Source organism: Rousettus aegyptiacus, unplaced genomic scaffold (genome assembly GCF_014176215.1).
Source record: "Rousettus aegyptiacus isolate mRouAeg1 unplaced genomic scaffold, mRouAeg1.p scaffold_m13_p_17, whole genome shotgun sequence".
Classification (NCBI taxonomy): Eukaryota; Metazoa; Chordata; class Mammalia; order Chiroptera; family Pteropodidae; genus Rousettus; species Rousettus aegyptiacus.
In genome coordinates, this window is record NW_023416292.1 from 6,723,931 (window position 1) to 6,746,078 (window position 22,148).

The window sequence follows — 22,148 nt, forward strand, 5'->3', positions numbered from 1 at the left end:
GCTTTCCAAGGTTGCACCTGCCACGAAATTGCTCCAAGTTTGCATTTTCCCCAGGTCTCGGGTGTGTCATTAGGCCAGATTGATTGCCCTCCTCCCCTGAACAGCTCCCCCATTAGAGGGTTATTGTATGGAAATTAATGGAAGGTTGGGAACATTTTTTTGCAGCTGCAGTAGTTGGAGTCACTTTTGATTAAGCGATAGGAGCCCAGCAGACGGGGGAGATCTCTGTTCTTTAACTGCCTCCTTTATTATCCCTCGAGTCAAGCTTAGCACTCGCAGCCTCTCCATGTGTGGATGTTCTGCTGTCTTTTGAATGGTGCTGTTTACACTGACTCATCTTTGTGTTTTTTAAATGTTTCTCCACTTGATTTCCCCATTAGTACTCCAAGTAGATGTGAAGCTTAAAGCCCATCTATTCATTCCTCATTTTGTTTTCCTGCCTATGATCCTGTCTCCACCCCCCTACCCCATCACTGCTCTTTAGAGTTGCCAGAAGAATATGGTAATATTCCCTCCCCGCCACCATTCTATCCTACTTATCTCCTAAGAGAAACTACTGAAGGTGCTTAAACCCACAATCAGAGCTCCAATAGCCCCAGGGTATTTCAAGGTGCAAATTAAGCCTTAGACTGCTGCTCAAGGAGCTGACAAGTGAGAGCTGACAGTTTCCACTCTTCCGGTTCTGTCAGGAGCTTTCAAAGTCCCAGGAAAACTGGGGCTCTTGCAGATTAGGAGTTGATCTTCTTGTCATGCCGGGTCAATGTCAGAGTAAAGCAATTGAGGGCAACAAGAAATGATGGAACAGAAAAGGAAAGGATGGTTGAGGTGCAAATTGCCTGCAGAGGGTTGGAGCAGGGAACAGTGGAGCACAGAACTGGGTCTTTTCTATCTAAAAGGTCTAAAGCTCTGTGTCTGTGCCCCACTTTCCACATTCGTTCAAGATTTCATTCCTCTCCTAATAAGCACTTACTGAGTACCTCTCTGTTAGGTATTATGCAAGGTGCTAAAGTTGGAAAAGGAGTGAGAATAGTCTTCTAGTTTGGTGGAGAAGACAGATGTGTAAACGAAAAATTACAATATAATTTGTATGGTATGGGTAAGTGTTCTAGGAGAAATCCATTAAAAATGCATTGGGAGAACAATAGAGGAAACAATGAAATCTGAATGGGGAAGGTGTGAGTTGTACCAGAGGAAATCTTCTCCAATGAGATACCATAGGAACTGATTTTTGGGAATCCACCTGCTGGAGAAAAGGTAGAGAAGGTAGGATTCTTGTTAGAGGGACCAGCGTGAGCAAAGGTATGAAAGAGAAGAACCATGCACAGAAAAACAGGTGGTTTCTCATGGCTGGAGCAGAACATGCAGGGAAAGAGTGATAGGAAATAAGGCTGAACAATGAAGTTGGAAGGTGATAGACATGCTAAAGAATTAGGACCGTATCAGTGGTAGAAACTGAGACACTCTAGAGGTTTTTAGGTAAAGGCACGTCATTATTATGCTGTTTTAGAAAGTACAGACAAAAAGCTGTGTGGAGGAGGCACTGATGTGGGGAGACCTCGGAGGATGAGGTCATTCAGGCAGGGGTCGGGGGAGAGCCAGCAAAGCCTCTAACTCAAGCATCCAACTGAAAGCCTGTGTGTGCCACAGCTTCCACCTGTCAGAAAACCATCCCAAGATTCTCTCAGAGCTCATATCCTAAGGACACATTTAAATAAAAAAGTTAACTTTAAAAAATTGCCATCTAGTAGTTTAATACATTCCCCAGCACATTGAAAAATAGCTTCTGCCTCCAGCGAGTGAGGATGGGGTCAGCCTAAAATAGACATTTGCCAATAGTCATGACTGCACTGCTGGCCCTGGGCTTGATTGATGCTTCCAGGACAGCCTCTGAGTAGCCTGCACAGCCCATACCATTGACCTCATGAATCTTCTCCTTAATCCTAGGAGAAAACTAGCTCCTGCCTTTTAAAGTGGCATCTGCCCTGAAACTACATCTCTCTGCTAAACATGAGCAGGCCTGATCTTTCTTTCCAGGATTTAGCTGCAGAAAAGAAGCTCTGTTTGGGCGCTGAGATGGTACTTGCCTTTTCCAAACCTGTTTCACCCGCTCCAGGTGCCCATGCACTTCACTCCTTTATCATCATGCCCCTGTCTGAAGCTCGCACCTTTCACATTCCCCATACCTGGGGATAAGTGGCTATTGTTGAGAGCACTGGCTGTTATCAGGAAGAAGCAATAGCCAATTGGCCATTACTATCTCAAATTCCTCCTGCTTAAATCAGTCTGAGGATTAACACTGGACAGCTCCAAAATGATATATGAGAAGGCAATTTCTCTTCCCCCCTTGAGCAGCCACCTTCCACTTGGCACTGTAATCCTCAAAGCTCATTTGGGAATCCAGCTCATCTTGGTCCCTTTTAATAGCTTTAAAGGGACAAGCTGATTTCCCAGGGTTGGTAATTTATGATCCCAACATCATCCTCTTGGAAGAAAAGGAGGGAGGTTCCATCTACAGGCTGCCTCCTGCGGAGAGCTTTGACTACAATTCCTGCCTCTCTCTTTTCTCTCTTTCTTTCCATCTGCCTCTCCCACAAATAGTGAAATACAAAGACAGCGCAAAGTCTAGCCAGTTATAGGTATTGTTACAAGAAAGTTGTGATTATTTCAGCTCCTAAAGTGCTTGCAGTGCTGATACTGTTTTTAGTTGTTCCAAAAGTAAACTTCTGCCTGCTGCTTTGAAAGGGTAGCATAATGCAGGACATGATGTTGCAGTGTTGGAGAAGCTAGTTCCCATGTAAAAAGCACTATAAATCACATCAGCTTAATGAAATGATTCACAATTGAAGACCCCATACCCACTCCCACTTTGAATACGTTACTTCTACAATATCCTAGCTTAGTACAAGAAGCATGAATGCAGGGTAGCCTAATTTATAATTGTATGCCTTTAGTTGAAAAGATAATCTCAAGTATGTTTTCAACTCAAGATGTCATTAACATGGCTCATCTTTTCTTTGTGCAGTGCCCCCTCAAAGTATAATTCTGAAGGAAAGGTCTCAGGTATGTGTTCGGGGAGCTTTCTGTTGATTGCCAAAAAAAGATTATCGAAGCAGCAAGTGCAGACGGCCAATGTGAAAATGTACGGTGACACCAACCATAAGGACACAGACAGAGCAGGAATGAGCGTGAGTTGGTAGACTGCCAAGCAGACAGAGGACAGCAGTCACAAGGAGGATTCCACATCAGTAAAGTCCAGGCCAAAACAAGATGGGGCTGGACCTAACCAGTAAAAAAAAAAAAAAAAAAAAAAGTATTAAAGTCCTTTGCTCTAAAATAGAGTAACACCGGTCAGGCATCTACTCATTCCTAGGCAGCTACTTTTATGTTCTTTCAGACTTGGTCAGACATTGAGACACTAAATATCACAAAGCCTCCTTTAAAATTCGTAAGGCCTACATTTAAGGGATCCTTAAATGTAGATGAGTAAGGCTTGCTTGAAAGTCTTGGGGTGAAAAAAACCTATAAACTCTCCCTTTCAAAACAATCTCGCATATACAGAATCTCTGCTTATAATTTTGAGAAGCTCATAAGATCCCTGAAGCCTCTTGACACAAAGAATAAGAAGCCTCTGGTGCATTTTGCAGCTATGATGCCTATCAGAGAAAGGCATCCATTCACACATTCACTCAAAGAAGTTATACTAAATGTCGACAAGGTTCCTTGTCCTATGTTGGATGCTATTAGAGAATATAAAGGCAGAAGGGAGAAACTCCCTCTATGAAGTTCCAGTTAGGTATGGAAGTGCCAAGAGGAAGTCCTGGTTGAATCTAAACAGAAAATGCCGTGGAAGGTTGGTGACCTTCCCTGCCCCAGTGTTCATTTTACTTATGGATTCAGAGTAACAGTTATTTACTAATCACCACAGAAGTCTTGATATTTTAACTCCAGAACATACTAACTGAATATCAATTCTGGACAGAGTTAACCAAGAATACAGGGCACTACTTGATTAAATGTCATTTGAGAATTTAAAAGAGCTGAATTTATAGAAACAGGGTAGAATGGTGTTACTAGGGGCTAGAGGGTGGGAGAATTGGGGAAATGTTGGTCAACGGGTACAAATTTGTACTTAGAAGATGAATAAGTTCTGGACATCTAGCATACAGCACGTGATCATGATTAACAATAGTGCATTATATACTTGAAAGTTGCTAAGAGACTAGATCTTAAATATTCTCACCAGAAAAAAAAAAAGAAAAGAAAAGAGATTATATGACCCAAAGGGAGAGAATAGCTAATTCTACGGTGGTAACTATATTACAATAAATACATGTATGAAATCATCACATTGTATACCTTAAACTCACACAGTGTTATATGTCAATTAAATCCCAATTTAAAGAAAGAAACATCACAAAGAATTTCTTAGGGGAGTAACAGAACTCTTTTGTATCCTGTTTATGATGGTAGTTATACAAATCTACACATATGTTAAAAATTCATGATACATTAAAAGAAAAAAAGTCAATTTTACTACATGGTCATTGAAAAATGAAAATAAAATTACCCCCTCCCCAAAAATATAATTTGAGAGGCACAGTCAATACATACTATAGGATCTCATAAGGAAGCGTCAATACATCCCATAGGATCCCCATCAACTGCAGAGGAAGACCGAAGGCAGACCGTATGGTGAAAAGAAACTCACATGGTACTAGGAATCGGAGACCTGGGTTCTGGTCCTGATGAGCACCTTACCTAGCCCTGTGATCTGTTCAATATATCCCTGCTCAAATGTGAGAGTACATAGGGAAGAAATATGTTGGCAAAGTAGACATGGATCTGACCATGAAGGCTGTGAGTTCCAGGCTAAGAAGTATAAGCTTAAAGGCAATGCTGTAGAGGAAAGCAATGTTGCCTAGAGGTGTGGGAGAGAGAAGGAAGGCTTCAAGTTCCTCAGTAACATATTTCCTAAGCAGGTGTTTGGCTAGAGATCTGAATGTTGTTATTGTCATGTGGCCAACAAGAAAATGTCAACAGCAACATTTAATAGCTTTTGGTGGGAATATATAAGGAATCTCAGAAGAAAGAGAAATAGCAGTGGGTTGAGTCCTATCCAAGTGACTGTCACCTGCCATTACACAGAAAAGGAAAACAAAGGGAGAAAAATAACAAGACATCATAGGAATACAAAATGAAGAGGTGGCAATCCACGGGTTCTTATGCATCCTGGGAAAGGAACACAGGAGGAAGAAAGAATGGCCACATTCCCGCCAGGCAACAGGTCAGAAGACTGCTAGTCATATGATAATCACTCATTTTAGTACTAGATCCAACCAGGAAGTGGAAAAGCACACTTAAGGCTCTGGAACTTGCCTCTTCTTCTCTATAGGCTGGAAGGAAGGCATGTGGTATAAACAGCACTGTGTGAATGACAATGACGAAGGAGCGATAGTGATGGTCAAGGTCCTCATATTCTCAACTTTTCTGCAGCTTTGCAGCTGGTGGCCCCCAATGGAAATGGTCTCTTCAAATCTTTCTTCCTCACTGGAGTTCTGCCACAAACACTCATATCCAGCAACATCAACTTCTGAGCAGTTAGTTATAGCTTAGAGTCCAAAGTCTGCATTAAACACTTTCTTGTATTGCTCTTGAGTTTTGCCCCTTGTGCTAGTTTATTTTAGTAAATTCCTTTACTAAATTTTACATCCTACAGTGGCATTAGTTGTGACTTTTCGTTGTTGACATTGTTGTCCTTGTTCTTGTTTTGACAACACTCAGCCCTTTGTGTTCTGCTGGACTCACAGATAGTGGGTATTTAATAAAAAATCACTGAAATTCATCTAAATAAAATTATTTACTCAACAAGTATTTACTGAATGCACCCAATGATCCAGGTGCTGGATCAAAGCAAGGGAGAGTGTGAATAATCCAGCACACAGTAAATCTGTGCTCAGATGCTGACAAACGCATGGTGCCCGGAAAGTAGATGGGACTTCCTTACCCAAATTTCCTTAAAGAGGTGAAGCACCAGAAAGAAGTAACTTTTAAAACTGCCACCACAAGATGTTTTGTTCCAGGAAGTAGTGATACCAGAAACCATCGCCACCAGTGCAAGCATTCAAGGTCACTTCAGTGGAATTGGTTGTCAGCACCAAACCCATTTTCCTTCACACCTTGACTTCCTTCAGCCTGGCCAAAAGTTTCTGGAGAGATTCGGGAAAATATTGCATTTATAAAACAAGGACGAGATGCTATGAAAAAGAAACAATAAGAAAACTATTGGAAACTGAAGAATGGGACAGTCACAGAAAATTAGGGTGGGGCGGGGCAAGAGGTAGAAAAAATAGAGAGGTAGCCATTCGATCCAGGAGAACCAGCATTGATTAAGATGAGTTCCAGAAATTTAGAGCTGAGAAACAGAGTGAGGATTATTAGATAATTTCCCAGAAAAGAACAGACACAGTAGTTTCAACATTTAAGTGTGAACAAAATCTTAAGCAGTTTAAATGAAAACAAAGACCCAACCATAAACAAACCTTTTTGAAATTTCAAAATACTAAATCTAGAGAGAAAATAAAATCTTTTGGAAAGGATAGGGGAGCAAAATGAAATAGGTCATCGATAAAATGACAAGAATCAGACAGGCACCAAACTTCTTGTCAACAACACTGAATACTAGAAGACAATTGAGCAATATTTAAATTATCCATTTTATTTTTCTTTCACACCAACCGTATGAGATAGCTGCTGGGAGACATTTCTTCCTACTTCTGATGTTTCCTTCCACGTGGAGCCAACTCCATGTGGATCACACGCCTGAAATGTCTCCATCCCCTCAGGGAGAAAGAGTGATTTAATCTGACCTGTGGGTTTGGAAGAAGGAATCGGACACATGTGATCCAGCTCCATCTTCCGTTTCTCTTTTCTTGAGAACAAGCTTTTCACAGGAAACATAATTCTTCCCTGGCTCTATAGACTGTAAAGCAGCCAGCTCCCATTTTCATGGACACGTTGGCTTAATTCAATGACTCAGCATTTGGAAGCCTGCTTGATTGCAGATCCGCGGCGTTTCGTCTCGTGGGAGACACCATTGACTGGAAGGTAGGACCATTATTTCATGTACCACAAAGAAAGAAAACCACGGACAATTAAATAATGCTATCCTTTCTAAGTATTTATATGTTTATAATGTCATTCTTTTGTATATGGAAAAATGAAAATAAGTTGGGTGCCATATTTCTAAAAAATTTGCATTCAGAGTCTGAGTGTCTTAAATCACATTTGACTCAGAGTTATCTGCATTCTTGATAAACAATATAATATTTTCTCCTTTGCTGTCAAGATATAGCATTGGACTCATATTGCTCTGTGATTTTCTTCCAAGCTGCACGCATCCATTCTACAGATTCTGATGTTGGCACTTTACCTTTTAGAAGGTATCAATGGAAGGTTTTTAGACAACAATCAGGACTTATGTTTTTTTTCTTTAAATGCTCTTTAACAGTTTATTAACAGAAACATCAAGAGCTGCAGTGTCCTGGTCTTGCCACCAAGAATAACCCAAGTTCATATGTGTGCAGGCACTAACACCTATGTTATGACTGCCACCGGACCAGCAGCATTTGTAAGACTGCCTTTGACTGTGAAATGTACCTTCTATTCAAAGATGTTAAATATGAACATAAAGTACATCTTAGAATAAAATACAGTAGCCATGTTCTTTAGTACCAGTTTAATCACTAATAAAAGGGATGTTCAGTTCCTCATCTGCTTTATTATTTTGTCATGTTTTCCAATTTGTTCAAAACTCTGGTGAGAAGGAGGATTACCATTTATTAGGTCCCTTCGAATCCCAAAGTAAGTACTGTTATTACTTTCATTTTGCGGGTTAAAAAATGAGGCCTCTGCAAAGTTAAATAATTCAGCCAAGGACTCATGACTCAGGGGCAGAATCTAACAGAATCTTGGTCTGCTAGGTGACAGCACTAACTACCAAGCATACTGCCTTTTGATGAAAAGTATTTTAAAGGATGAGTTTGCATTGACTTGTGAGAAGGATATACCATAATAAAAAGGCTGGAAGATGGTAAGAGAGCATGGCCCCTTCAGGAACCTCTCAGGATTTCCTCAGGGTTGAAAGTCAAGAGGTGAGGAGAGGGTGTGATATGATACCGAAGAAGTAGCATTGCCCTTTGCAAGGATGATGGGTAATTTTGTGGAAATTGTTTCTTTTTTATTTTACAGCTAAAGTATTATTACCCTGCAAAGCCTCCTCTACTCTGTAGTCTAGGTGAAAACTCTCTGCTGTCTGCTCCCATGAAAATGTATACTTCTACCTTAGAATTTGTCACACTTTACTGTAATTATTGATTTAACTATCTCCACCACTAACCAAATAAGCTCTGTGAGCAAAAGATTGAGTCTGTCTAGAGCATCGTTGTATTCCCAGAACCCAACATGGGGCCTGGCACAGAATAGGTGGCCCCAAACTGGCTGGCATATTAATATACAACTCAGTAAGTGGTAGTCAAGGGTTGGCCAGCAAATGTGTTTGGTACACAAACACAATGGGGAACCAATGGAGAAATTTAAGGACTAGACTGACATGACCAGTGCTGTATTTTAAAAAGTTATCTCTAGCTGCAGGAACGAGAATGGATTGGAGGGAACAGAATAAAGGCAGGAACACAGGAGACTGCCTCAGTGGTCCAGACATGAGTCCCTTTGACCAGAAGGTGGCAATGATGAGATATCATTAGCATGTAAGTAATATATAGTTGAATTCATGAGAGACTTGCATAAAAAGAGGGCCAAAGCAGAAACCTGGGAACACCAACATTTAGGAGACAGTGGGGAAGAGTCGGCAAGGGAGGCCAAAAGTAGAAATGTCCAGCAAAATACCAAGAACAGGAGAGCATCAGGTCAGAGACACTAAAGAACAGAATTTGGAAGAGGAAAAGGACGTGATCAACAGGATCAAATTTAGGCAAGACTTGAAGTAAGGTGTCCATAGGAGTAGGATAAGGGGTTGTTTATGACCTTGAGAGAGCAGTCTGCATGCAGTGGAGAGAGAGGCTGATTGCAATGGGCTGAGCTGGGGACTGAGAGTAAAGGAGATCACATTTATGGAAATTAATTTTCTAGGAGCTTCAACGCAGGGAAGGGAGTGATTAGGGGACAAGAAATAAATGCGCAATCCAAAGAGGGTGATTGTTGTTATTTCTGTCTTATGATTAAATACAACCGAGTCTGTAAATAAAGTAGGGATGAGAAGCCATCAGAGAGGGAGAGAGTGAAGGTATTGAAAAAAGGTACGCATTTGATGCATTGAGGTCTCTGAGGACGTAGAAAGTCTAAGTGGAGCAGCCAGAGATTGTAAGCATCAATGACAAGGGACAATCAGGGCTTTGGGCACTGACCTCATGGGAATAAAGGCAAATGGAATGTGCTTTGCTGGAAAGGAGTCAGGATAACTAGAAATAGAAAAGGAAAATGAAAGGAGGAGGAAAAAGGAGAGGGAAAGGAAGCAAGCCTCGCTCTTGTCAATCAGATAAAAAGGAGGTGCAAATGACGGGGTGACGGAAGGACTAAAAATATTCCCCCATATTGCTTCTTCCTGGAATGTACAGAAGAAATTCTACCCTTCCCTGAATATATTAAATACATTCCCTCATGGCACCGGCCCTCAACCTAGTTAAGGTCACTGGAGGAGGCTAGCAGAGAAGTCTGGTGTTGGGTTATTTTCTAAGGGGTCAGAGCTTGACAGCAGAGGGCAGTGGCTATTGGGAGGAGGGTGCCGCTCCATTCCTTTGAACGTACTTGAAGGGAATATCTTCATTTTGAATATTTGGGCCTGAGAGCAAACCCAGTGGGCCCTATCAAGATCCAAAGATCAATATTCATAAGCCATCCACAGGCTTTACATAAGGCCTGATCATTGAATAATTTCACATCTCAAACACACAAAACATTTATGACTCCCAGTATAATTTTGCAAGCCATTTGATTTCACCTGGAATGGATTGTCATCAGAAGGAACATTTTCCAGGTGGGAAGTTCCCCTTTGTTTCACCCTTGGCAGCCCTTCATGACATTCTCTGGCACGTATCTGCATCCTTATGCTGTGAACCTTTTCCCTCTAACCTCTGTTCTGAACTAATGGAGCTCTTTTCAGCAGCAAATCATTCCTTGAGTCTGTATTACATCTCTTCTTCCCAGGATTTTCTCCATGGGTATAATTGGCTGCATTTGGCTCTCCTCTGTCCATACACCATAGATCATACAGGCAGAGATGGATCCCCGGTGAACCAGAGCAGGCTTATGGCTTCAGGAAGGCATTAAGATATGCATATTTTATTTTAATATCCTTTGAGTATAGGGCAGTCAAGGCTTGTATCTGCCTAAACATCCTCCCTGGCTAAACAGTCAATTGCTAAATAATGCATTGTATAGGTTACGTCTAATAAAAACCAAAGGTCACTTATAGGGGCAATCACGGCTGCAATCGTCCCTGCCTATGGTCCCCTTCTTCAAGTGATGGATGAAGTCTGTGCTTCTGTTGCAGAACACGAACTCAATTAAAATAGTTCCTATACATTGCTGCTAGAATCACTTTTGAATGTTCCCATCCTATAAACATAGCACATTATAATATTAATGTGGAACCTGTTCACTTTACTGACTCAGTCCCTTCACAGTTCATTGATTAACCAGATGCCAAGCATACATCCCCTTTACTATGTGTGTGTGTGTGTGTGTGTTTTATTGTGGAGGATGCATTATCAATCCTACCCACAGTTCCTCGTTGAGGTTTTTCCTATCAATTGTTTCCTTATGGTCCACAGCATATGGACAGTTTATTCTCTCATCAATCCTCAATGGGCCATTCATGTCCTTGATAATAATAACAGCATTAATGGATGTGTTCCCATTTCAGAATATACCATTATCTTGAGCTAATTTAATTAAGCTGCATTACAGGACTGTATCCTTGCTTCCTACTGTTCATCATGCTGGTCTCCCATACCCCAGAAGAATGTGTTCCTGAGCCAATGAGGCTCATTTTTCTTCTTTGAGAAACACGGAGGGTCCTTTGGTAGGAGTTCAAGGAGAGCAGAATTGGTTAATGGAAAGTGGGTTACAAGGGGAGGACAGGAAAGGACCATGAAAAGGAATAAATGTTGCTCTCGTCAAGAGTTCCGTGTTCTAATAAATGAGCATAGACAGAGTTTCAAATCACAGCTCTTCCGCCTAGCAGCTTTTTGACCTTGGAAATTTTTACATCTTCTAGTTTTGATGTCTTCATCTATAAAAGGGGCACAAGAGTAGACTCCTTATATGACTCTTTTAAAGAATCAATAAAATATTTCCCTAGCACATGCTCGGTACTCCACAAATATTAGCTTCTTCAATGTCTTCCTATTTCTCAAGTTCAGTTTCTGCAGTGGTTGGTTAATATATACTGCAGGTGTGCGCTGTTTACGAAGGTGTGTTTCTAAATAAAAGGTGTAAATTAGGTTGGAGAAATGAGTCATATTTTAAATGTAGTGGAGGGTATGCTATTTAAAATACATTCTTTTGTGAAGCAAAATTACCCCTCTACCCATAACAAGCATGCATAAAGCAATAGATTGCTATACAAGATAATTTCTATAGCTGAGTTATAGCTCTTCTCTTCCACGTAGTCACTGAAATAATAATAATGTCACTGAATAACCTCTACTGAGAGCTTACTACGTATATACTGCGCTAGTACTTTGTACGTATTTCTCACATCCTCTGTGAAATAAATACCATATTGTCCTCCTCTTACAGATGAGGAAATTGAGACATAGAAAGGCCATACAATATGTTCAAGGTCACATGGTGAGTGGCAAGATTTGAACACAGGCAGTCTGATTCTCCTGAGTCACTTCAGGAGAGAGGCTCACTCTAATAGAAACAAAAAAGGAATGCTTAAAAGTCTACTTTTTCTAACCAAAACTTAAGGACCTAAATTGTACTCTCAACATTTGCCCCTGAGGCCATGGCTGAAATCTACTACCTGGCTCCTCATCCTACCAGAGGCCCAGGATGGATAACATTTTAGATTTCATTATATACTGTTCAGTTCCTCTGGCTCTTTCTAAAGACCCAAAATCTCACTCTCTCCATCTACACATGGACTTATGCTACCTGTGACTCTGGTTATTAACAGCTGAAAAAATTTACATCCCATCTGAAAAGAGAGATAAGAACTCAACTTAAAAGCCAACCTATCTTATCAGACTTGTTCTTAGAAATTCATCTTTTCCGGTATACCCCTATGTCACCCCAAATGTAACTCCCACAAAAAAATACATAATTCTTAGCTTTATAAAGTCATTTATGTGAAGACCTATCCAAATAGTGGAAGTCTTTTTACTATACTTGTCAGAGTGACTCATTTCAACTCTTTACTTCAATGGACATGGACATCATTTTCAAAGAAGAAAGTAAAATAAGAACATCTCCCACCCATAAAAAAAAAAAAAAAAGGCCCCAGGATTTTATGGGGCCCAGGGATTTGCAAAAATTTACCACGTTGCACAGTGTTATAATGTTTGTAGAACCCAATTTAGTGATTAAGAGTCCCTATTCCCAAGAAAAAGTGGAGAGTCTAGCCTCAATCAACTTTCAGCTTCCTGGTCTATAAGGAAATTAATGACCTATGGGGAATCTGAGACTCCTGCAGGGTAGGATGTCACAAGACTGTCCTTCTAATTTGGGCTTGAGGGGAAAGACCTGTTCTCATGCCCAATTTCCTTATATCTGCCACCATTATCCATATGCCTTCCTAGGGAAAGGCCAGTGGCAAAAGCATGAACACATAGTTGGAGAGCATAATTCAAGATTAAGCCATTCTCATAACCTAGAAAAATTCTTCCTACAACTTCTACTCTCCTCCTTTTCATGACTTCTTAAAAAAAGAAAAAGAAAAAGAAAAAAAAGAAAAGAAATTGTTCAATTCTCTGCAAAAAACCTGGTATGTTTTATTTTGTCCAAATGGTTTTGGACAAGAAGGAGTTACATACTACACGTTCCTAAAGACCCCAGCATTTGAGCTCATGCTTCCTTCGTGGCTGGCACTGCTTTTCCTTCTGTAGAAGCTCAGTGCTCATGTCAGTGTCAGCTATAGTCAGGCTTCCTTTTCAGTGACAAACTACATATATTAGGCACTGCTGCCAGTTCTGATGGGTATTGCTCTTCTTGTCATTGGCAACAGCCTGGTCAGTGCTTCCCCCAGCAAGCTGCCCTGGATGGGACAAGTTCACCGTGCCCAGCGTCCTGAGCTGGCCAGGGTCAAAAGCCAAGCTTTACAGATAGTTTGAATCTCACATTACGTGGTCGTCAGGAGGCAGAACCAGAGCTCAGGAGACATAACTGAAAACAAGAAAAGGAAACATTTTCCTTGTGGCAGGCTCTGAGGAGCACAGGTAGGGCACGGGGGGCCTGAGCTGAAAGGGGGCTGAAGCAGCTCCCACTCTGCAGAAGCTGCTGTTCTGGGCTGTCATCAGGATGCATTTCACTTAGACCTTCTTTGAATAGAAACAATGGTTCAGTTGGCCTGGTTTTCAAGGTCAGCCACTGAGTCAGACACTGTCATCAGAAATGGGCAGTTGTCTGATCCAGCCCAGGAACATGTTAGCAAAGTGACAGTAGCTGGTATTTTTCATGACAAGCCTAGTGCCTAACACATGAGTAGTCCACAAAAATCCATTTCAGAACACAGACTCTTAAACTGTATTATTGGTTTTTCTTTGCTACAGGTTTCAACTTTCTTAGTTGGCCTTACTGATATGTCCATCAAGAAAAGAGGCCAGCCCGAGGTATAGCCACATAGTCCTTGGCCAGGTCTCCAGATGTAAAATCTCTTGGAAGATGTATCAGGTCTACAGCTCTAAGATATCAGGTCTTAAAAGTCTACCAGTAGATTATTAATCCCCCTGAGACTTTTCTAGGATCTGGAGACAAGAGAATTTCAGGGTTAAAATGCAGGTACCTCTTATCTGGCTAGAATCCAGCATGTTTCTTATGAATAGCACTGGTCTGGGGCCAGAAGTGTTAGTCCAACCCAACCCGTCTGCCCCATTCATAAGGCAGGTCTTTGTGCTCTCTACCTGGTAAGAATTGTCAGCACAACATTTCTCATCCTTTCCTGCCCCTTTGAAATACATCTGGCACTGCCCTGCGGATAGCTTGAAAATGAGTCAAATGAACACCAAGAGAGACTGCTTTCAGCCTGAGGTATTCATCTGACAAGTCATGAGGTCGCTACCCACCTGTATCCTTGGCCTCTCTACACTGAATGAACCTGCTTAAAGTAGTTAGCCAAGATGGCAGCTCATTTGGACATGGCTGTTTTATTTACTTGGGACATAATTTCTCAAGCAATATTTATCTACTGGCCTCACGTACTGCAACTGAAGACAAAAATGAAGTTCATATTACCAGACAGGCCTACTTACATGGCCCAATATGACAGAGGAAGAGATACTTACTGAGCAATTACTATGTGCTAGTTCTGTATTAAGAACATGGAACAGACAAATATCACCCATGGTCTTTTTCTTTTCTTTTTTAAAAAGATCTTGCAGCCTAATTGGGGAACAAGATTAATGCACATAATGCAAGAGTCACAATGCAAGCAAAGATATATTTAAATGCTAAGTTTTGAGCTAAAGACCAGGTGCTTTAGAAATGTTAAATGAGAAGAGCAACTAGAGATAAAGAATTCTAAGAAAATGCATTTGTTTGCTAGGGCTGCTCTAATAAAGTAACACAAATTGGGTGGCTTAAATAAAAGAAATTTGTTTCACAGTTATGGAAGCTACTAGTTCTAGATCAAGGTGTTGGCAGGGTCGGTTCTTCCTGAGGGTTGTGAAAGAGAATGTTCCATGGCCCTCTCCTCACTTCCGGTGGTTTACTGGCAACTGACCATCTTTGGCTTATAGGTGCATCACACTGATCTCTGCCTTCGTGTTCACACGGTATGCTCCTTCTGTGCGTGATTGTCTCCTAATTTCCCCTTTTAATGAGGAACCGGTCACACCAGATCAGGGTCTACCCTAACAGTTTCCTCCTAACTTGATTATCGACCAAGATTCTACTTCCAAATAAGATCACATTCACAGGGACCAGGGGTTAGAATTTCGACATCTTTTGGAGAGATGCAATTCAACACTTAACAGAAAAAAAATTATAGTGGATATGAAATTTGAGATGGATCTTGAGGAATTAAAAGGATTTGAATAGGTGAAGAGGAAGAGAGAGCTTGTTGTATTCCAGATAGAAAGTGGCGTAAAAAGGACATGAAGCTTGAAATGAACAAAAGCATGTTTATGGGAGAGAAAAGGAAGCTGTCCCATTAAGAAGGACTTCCTTGAAAATCAAGGTGACTAGGGAGGGTGGATCTAACGATGAAAGGTCTTGGCTGACAGGTGGAGGCTTTTCGAGTTGAAAAAGTGAGCAAAAGACTGACGTGGCGACAGCAGTGTTTTGGATGCATAAGGCCTTTCGGACGTCCTTACCGTCCTACCGTAAACCAAGCCATCAGCTGCACTAGTTACAAAGCTGCAGCCAGTTCGGCAATGCTTCCCCTTGTGTTTGCTCTTTCTCCTTTACTGCCTCGGCTTCCTTCTGTCCTCACTGTTGTTTCCCTTGGAACATACTCCCCAATAAAGAGCTGTTAAGTTCCTTAGTCATTCACACCGTGTAGGAAACCCAAGCTAAGACAAAGGATAAAATTTACATGGTTAATCACCAGCCATGTTCCGGTCTGTTCTAGGTGCTGGGGAGGGATGGGACAAACACAGTCCCTACTTCATGTTCATGGAGTATCACCCTCTGAGTATATACTTACACATTGAGATGAGTGCTCTGAAGGAAAAGAACTCAGCTCTCTAAAGTGCATAACAAAGGCGTCTGATGCAGACAAGGTCAGGGAAAGGTGGCCCTGGGGAGGGGATGCTTGGCCTGAGAGTTATGGGTGAGTAGGAGACAAACAGGTGCAATTTTATAGGAAGGAGGGGAGGGCACAGTATGTGGAACAGAAGAGCTGGGTGGTTGGAGTGTTTACACAGGCCCTCTGGCTGAGCACTCAGTGGATGTCACCCAGAAAGCTGTTTAAAAAGCATAAATGCCTGGGCCCTACCCCAGACATACTAAATCAGAGTCCTGAGTAGTGCATGAGAAGAGTCCTGTCTTCTTTCTGAACCTTAGCCAGGTTTCGAAACCACTGCATTAGACACGTAGGGCCCGCCCTGAATAAAAAAGGAAAAGTTTTGCCCTCAATGTGCCCTTTTCCTGCTGCCAGAGGCCACCACCTTTACTCTGCTCACTATCTACGTCTTCCTTCCTTTCCACAATCCATGCCCAGCAAGTACGTGTGTGCATACACATGCCACACACACGCACACCCTTAATGTCCATTTCTTTGCTCACCCGGGATGGTTTCTGCAGTGCTTATCCCTGGCCCACTCTTCCCAGCTGTGCGCCCAGTGCTGAGGGCCTTCCCTGATCGATTTTTCCAGTAAAACTGACCTGACCCACTTTGTAATCCCTCAAGACCCTGCTATCTGCTAATTAAGGTTTCTGTACTTACATGCTACTTGGTAATCCCTCTTCCAAATAATCATCATAGCTCACATGTAAAGATATGGCCCTGTCTAGTACCCTACCCTAAAAAGGCATTTTTAACGTTATATCTCCATCCCAGAAAATATATTTCTATTTGACACAAGAATATCCAACCTCTTTCTTAAAACAACAACAACAACAAAAGTGGTAATGATTTCCTCTGAAGGAAAGCCTTGATGGAGTGATGGTAATTTGGCAGGAGAAAACTTTTAGCATTGCCACGTATGGGAGGCGATATAGTGTAGCAGTTAAGAGCAGCATGTCTGGGCTTTTGAGTAGAAGGCTTGAGTTCAAGGCTCAAGGCTGCAAGGTATTAACTGTGTGGTCTTGGCTCAGTTACTTAATCAATCTGATTCCAGTTTCCTCAACTACAAGTTGAATTATGACTTAACACTTCATAAGGTAGGTATAAAGTTAAATGAAATAACACTTTGAGGCACTTAACAAAGTGCCTAGCACACAGTAAGCTCATTCTTTTATCATTATATTATGTAGGCAACTGTCTTCCCTTTTCTGAGACTGGCTTTTTAAACAGCTGTCAGAAATGAAGGTGAATGTGCTTGTATCGGTGGGGGTGGGAGATAATGAGGAGAAAGGAGGGAGCAAAGGGAAGAAGAGCAAAGAGCCCTTGGCTCGTCTCCCAGGCCCTCTTCTGGTTCCACCGGCCCAGTGAAGCCATTTTCAAGCCCCGCCAGAAGGAGCAGAAATTGAACTGTGATCTGGAGAGCTATCCGTTCTGACCATTAGTCAAACACCAGGAGCCAGTTAGACCTAATTGTCTTTGAAACATCTGAAGACCAAACACTTTTTTGGAGGTCAGCCTGTATGGCTGAAAAGGAGACTTGAGTACCTGGGATGAAAATAAAAGCATAACACGTTCATATAGTTGCCTGAAAATTAGTTTTAGGGGTCTCCTTACATTGGTTTCTTAATGATGTGAAAAGTAATCATGGCTTTGGCCATAATAAAGATGAATTACTTTTTTTCCCTTGCAAAATAATGAAACATTGGTAAACATTCCAAGTTTATCACTTAATTTATCCCTAGCTCATGGGGAGACAGAGAGAGAGAGAGGGAGAGACCTCCCCCAACCCAGCCCCCATTTTTAATATTCCAAGCTATTAGATTTCAATAACCCACTCTCCAGCAACGTGTGTCTCATTTCCCTGGACGAACCAAATAGGCAATAACAGCCTCTCGGTTAGAACACTAATGTTGTAATTTAGAACTTCTGTCAAAATGAAAGATCTTTGCTGGGATCCTCAAAGGGCCCACAGCAACACTTCAACCCAGGCCCAGATAATGAAGTTTTCATTATTAAATAAAGATATTTTAGGAATGTCATAAACCATAAATCCACTCTCCTCTATTGCCCTGGCATCTTATTGTGTTTATTTCTAACGAAAGCCCATCCTCGTTCTATTGCCCCTAACTCCTCCAAGCTTGGCATTTCCTGCCTTTCAAACCCCGAATCTCACTGTAATGCACGGAAGTTGCTATGGTGACCTAAGAACATCTTCTCCCACTTTAGATGCATGGGCCATAAAAAAGTGAAGGTGTGTATGGAGGAGATGAGTCCCAGTTTTCTTTCCTTGGCTGCTTCTTCCTCCTTATCTTCTCCTGCCAAGCAGCTGAGAGACTGGCTCCAGGCAGCTTTATCTCACTTCAAGGAAACTCTAACATGTGCCATTAGATGTGGCTGTTCTTAAAAAATTACGGCACAATCAAATTTTAATGTGAATGTACTGCTGGTTGGAAGCATTAGACTCCAAGTCCCCCCAAAATGACTCATCTGTTTATCCATTTGCCAAACGTTGGGGTGCATTTCCTCGAACTCCACCTGCCTTAACCTGGCTCTGATACCGACTTCAAGAAGATAGCCTTACTGGGGTTGCTCATGCCAACCTCAGGAACTTGCCACTCTGCTGATCATCTTAACAGACGGAAAGGATTGATGATCCTGTTCCCCAGAGCCAAGCGACACTGAGGATGCTCAGAAGGCAAACAAATCTCAGCGGACTCTACAAATAAAGAAAATCAGGATATCTGAAATTAAAAGCAAACTTAGCCATCATCAGCCCACTGATGGACCACACCTAACAAGCCAGCTATTTTATAAAAATAGGAGAACTATTCTGGTCTATCACAGTGTAGGAGTTCTCATTTGCTCAAAACCTCTTTGCTGTGAGTTAGGCCCACACCAAAGGAGATAAAGATCTGCTTATGATAATATACAATATTATGTTCTTAGAGGGCAGTATGAACACATAGACAGGTTATTAGTTTGTGCTTGCATTTCTATTTAAACTTACAATCCAAACTGAAGCAAAAAGAACTATTAGATTAATCAAAGAAGCATTTGTAGATATATCCGAGGACAAAGATCATGACCCTATAGTTCGTACCCATCTCTCTGTGTAGCTTCTTCCATCACAGTGATATTTGAAGTTGAACAGATTTAGCTCTAAGATATAGCAAAAGCAAAACACACAAAAAAATCACTTTTTCATCTACACTGCCCAGTGGGTTTCAGGAACAGTTGGTCTCAGCAAAAAACACTCCTTTCTGAAAACATCTGAGAATCCAAATTATGAATTATACATATATTTTTAAAAGTCTATCCAAGAGCACACATCGGTCTTGGATATTTGTTGGGGCAAGGGGCACAACAAATCATAGAACCTTATCAGCACTTGAATTAATTGAAAATAAATTTCCCCTCCCAGCACTAAACAAATGAGGAGCTTTTTGTGTGATAACACTCACACCCTCCTGTAATAGGTTGCTAAGATTCCACTAATTAAAAAAAATCTCATTTGAAGGTAGTTAATGGTTTCTGCATTTCTACAAAGCACTAGTCTGACTACATTCCCTGAACTTCAGGGTCTGTGCTGATTACTACTCAATTAGTTTTGATTCAATTCACTGAAGAAAAATGTCCATTTCATTAGTGTGGAGAAATAACCATTGGACACAAAATATATTTCCCGGCATTGCTATGGTAACCGGGATGACATAGCTGAGCTCAGAATGTTAATGCCTTTTCTGGGACTGTGTTTTAAGTCAGCATGCGACCATTAGGCCTCCCTGGGTCTGGGTGGCTGGTGCCACATTGCTGCTGGGAGTGGCAGGCAGACAAGGCCGAGGGACTCCCAAGGCCTTCTTCCTGCCACTCACCTCCCCTACCGCTCCCCTGAGGACTGGGCATTATCAGCAGCAGCACTGATTGTCGCTTTGCAAATCCCGAGACACCCCTTTCTATGTGACATGCAAAAAAATGTCCAGCCGAAAAGTGAAAAATGCAGCCCATCATTCAGATGTGTTTTTCTACATGTTGCCTGTTTTGTGGATGTGTGTGACTGTCAAAGTGATAGACTGACTTTTGAGCGCCTCATTAATACATTCCAGCCAGCCCAGGTTGGCCCACAGTGACAGAGTGAGTTGAGGAGCTGGAAAGTTACCCATGCAATTCCGTAAATACGGCAGTCAACTTGGAGAACTCTGCTCCCTTAAGGGAAATCTGGTTCTTATCCACACTCACTCCCCAGGCCTATGTAAGCAAAGGATGAAAACTGCAGATTCTAGGTTATTGAATTAAAACAAATACATTTATTTATTTGTATGGGATAAGGGACAAAAGCCCCAAGACCAATCTTCAAAAATGATAGACGTGACCATTATTAAGAGTTAACAAGTCCCCCAAATTAGACCACAACAAAAATTTCATTTGAAAGACTGAATTTTCTAGGTTAAATGGATAATTGCCCATATTTTTCCTTAAGCTATGTCAGCATAATCTTAGATAATCAAGTAACAATTAATTGCCGAGTACTATGTTCAAGGCTCCATGCCTTAGGATACAAAGATTAAAGACAAGAGACCATACCCTCAAGGAACAGTTTAGGTAGGAGACAGCACATAAACTATGAAAGAAAGCTACTATTTACTGAGTACTGACTGCGCCTGGTGGTGTCCTACCAGTGTTGTATATGAGTTACTTACTCCTCATTCAGGCAGTATGAGGAAGATGTTAGCTCCACTTTATAACCAAGTACACTAAAGCTCAAGAAGGTACCTGGCTAGTCAATTACTAATTTAATTATAGCAAGTAATGAGTGGTACTAGATCTGAGTATTTTTATTGTGAATCATGTCACCATCAAAATTGTTTATTAAGCACCTTTAAACAGATTTGTACGAAGAGAGAAGCCTGCTTTTGTGCTTCTTACACAATTGTGTGCAGAAGTAATACTTGGAGCCGATGCAGCTCTCTTGCATCAATGCGCAGGCGAAACTAGGGGTTAAAAGTCAGCATCCCAAGGGGCATCCTGGTTCAAGACCGCGATGTAAGAGTGTTCTAGGCTCACTTCCTCACATCAAATCTACACACCAAATCTACAGGTACACATGAGACAACATCCTCTGAAAAAAGCAGAACCTAGCTGATGACGCCTAGACTCTTTCAGATTGGGCGGATGAGAGAAGGCCCACATGCAAACAAGTAGAAGAGGCTGGGATGCAAGCCCGCCACCCCTCCCCCACACTCCCCTTCCCTCTGGCCGCTGGCAGTGAGGAAGATATTCAAATCAAGAGCTGTTCATAGAAGAACAAAGGGTTTGAACCCCACATTGGCTACCCCCAACTTTTAAGACCTGCACCTGAGGTACAAGCCCCCTAAAGATCCAGCTTTGAAAACCAACAAGACCCACAGGCTGCAGCGACTCAAGCAAGGCACACGCGCACAAGGATTCACCCGGGGCTCAGTGTGGCGCACGGAGGGAGGGGCACCTGGACTTGCTGTGGGCGAGGCTCCATCCACCCGTCTGCAGGGCTTAGGCCTGAAGGATAAGAATCTGGTTCCACAGATATCCAGGGTCTGCTGGGTGCTCTCCGGGATGGAAACTGGCGGGTGCCACCTTCAAGCTCTCTCTTCACCTTGCTCCCTATGGGGGCACCGCCAATTTTTTTTTTCTTTTTTCTTTTTCTTTTTTTCTTTAAGCCTAGGTTTCCCGCCATGCTCCAGAACAGTATCTCCTAAGTAAGAGCTTTGACACACGTCTGCTGCCCCAGTTTTTGCTGCCGCCACCAGCGACACCTCCCCATGGCCTGTTTCTGGTGGCGGGAGGAGCTTTCTCTTGCGGGTCCCACAGGACTGTAGCCAGCAGAGAAAAACTTCTTAAACGGCCACCACCAGGGCACAGCCAGAGGCCACAGACCCAGGAGCTCAGTCTTTCTGGGAAGGAGACTTGTTAGCTTCTGATCAGGCTGCAGCCTAAGGAGCAGGCTTCTGATTAAACACACACGGGGTCTTACAGTAATCCTTTCCCGAGACCTCAGTGCGTAGGCGTATCCTCGAGTGGGTGCTAGGATCGCGTAGGGGCGCTATTCTTGTACAGGGGTTGTCTCTCCCAGGCACCTTGCAGGAGTTCTATTCTCCTGCCCGCACTGCCTCTACCTCAGCCTGGAGTGCTAGTTTCTCCATGAAAGAGT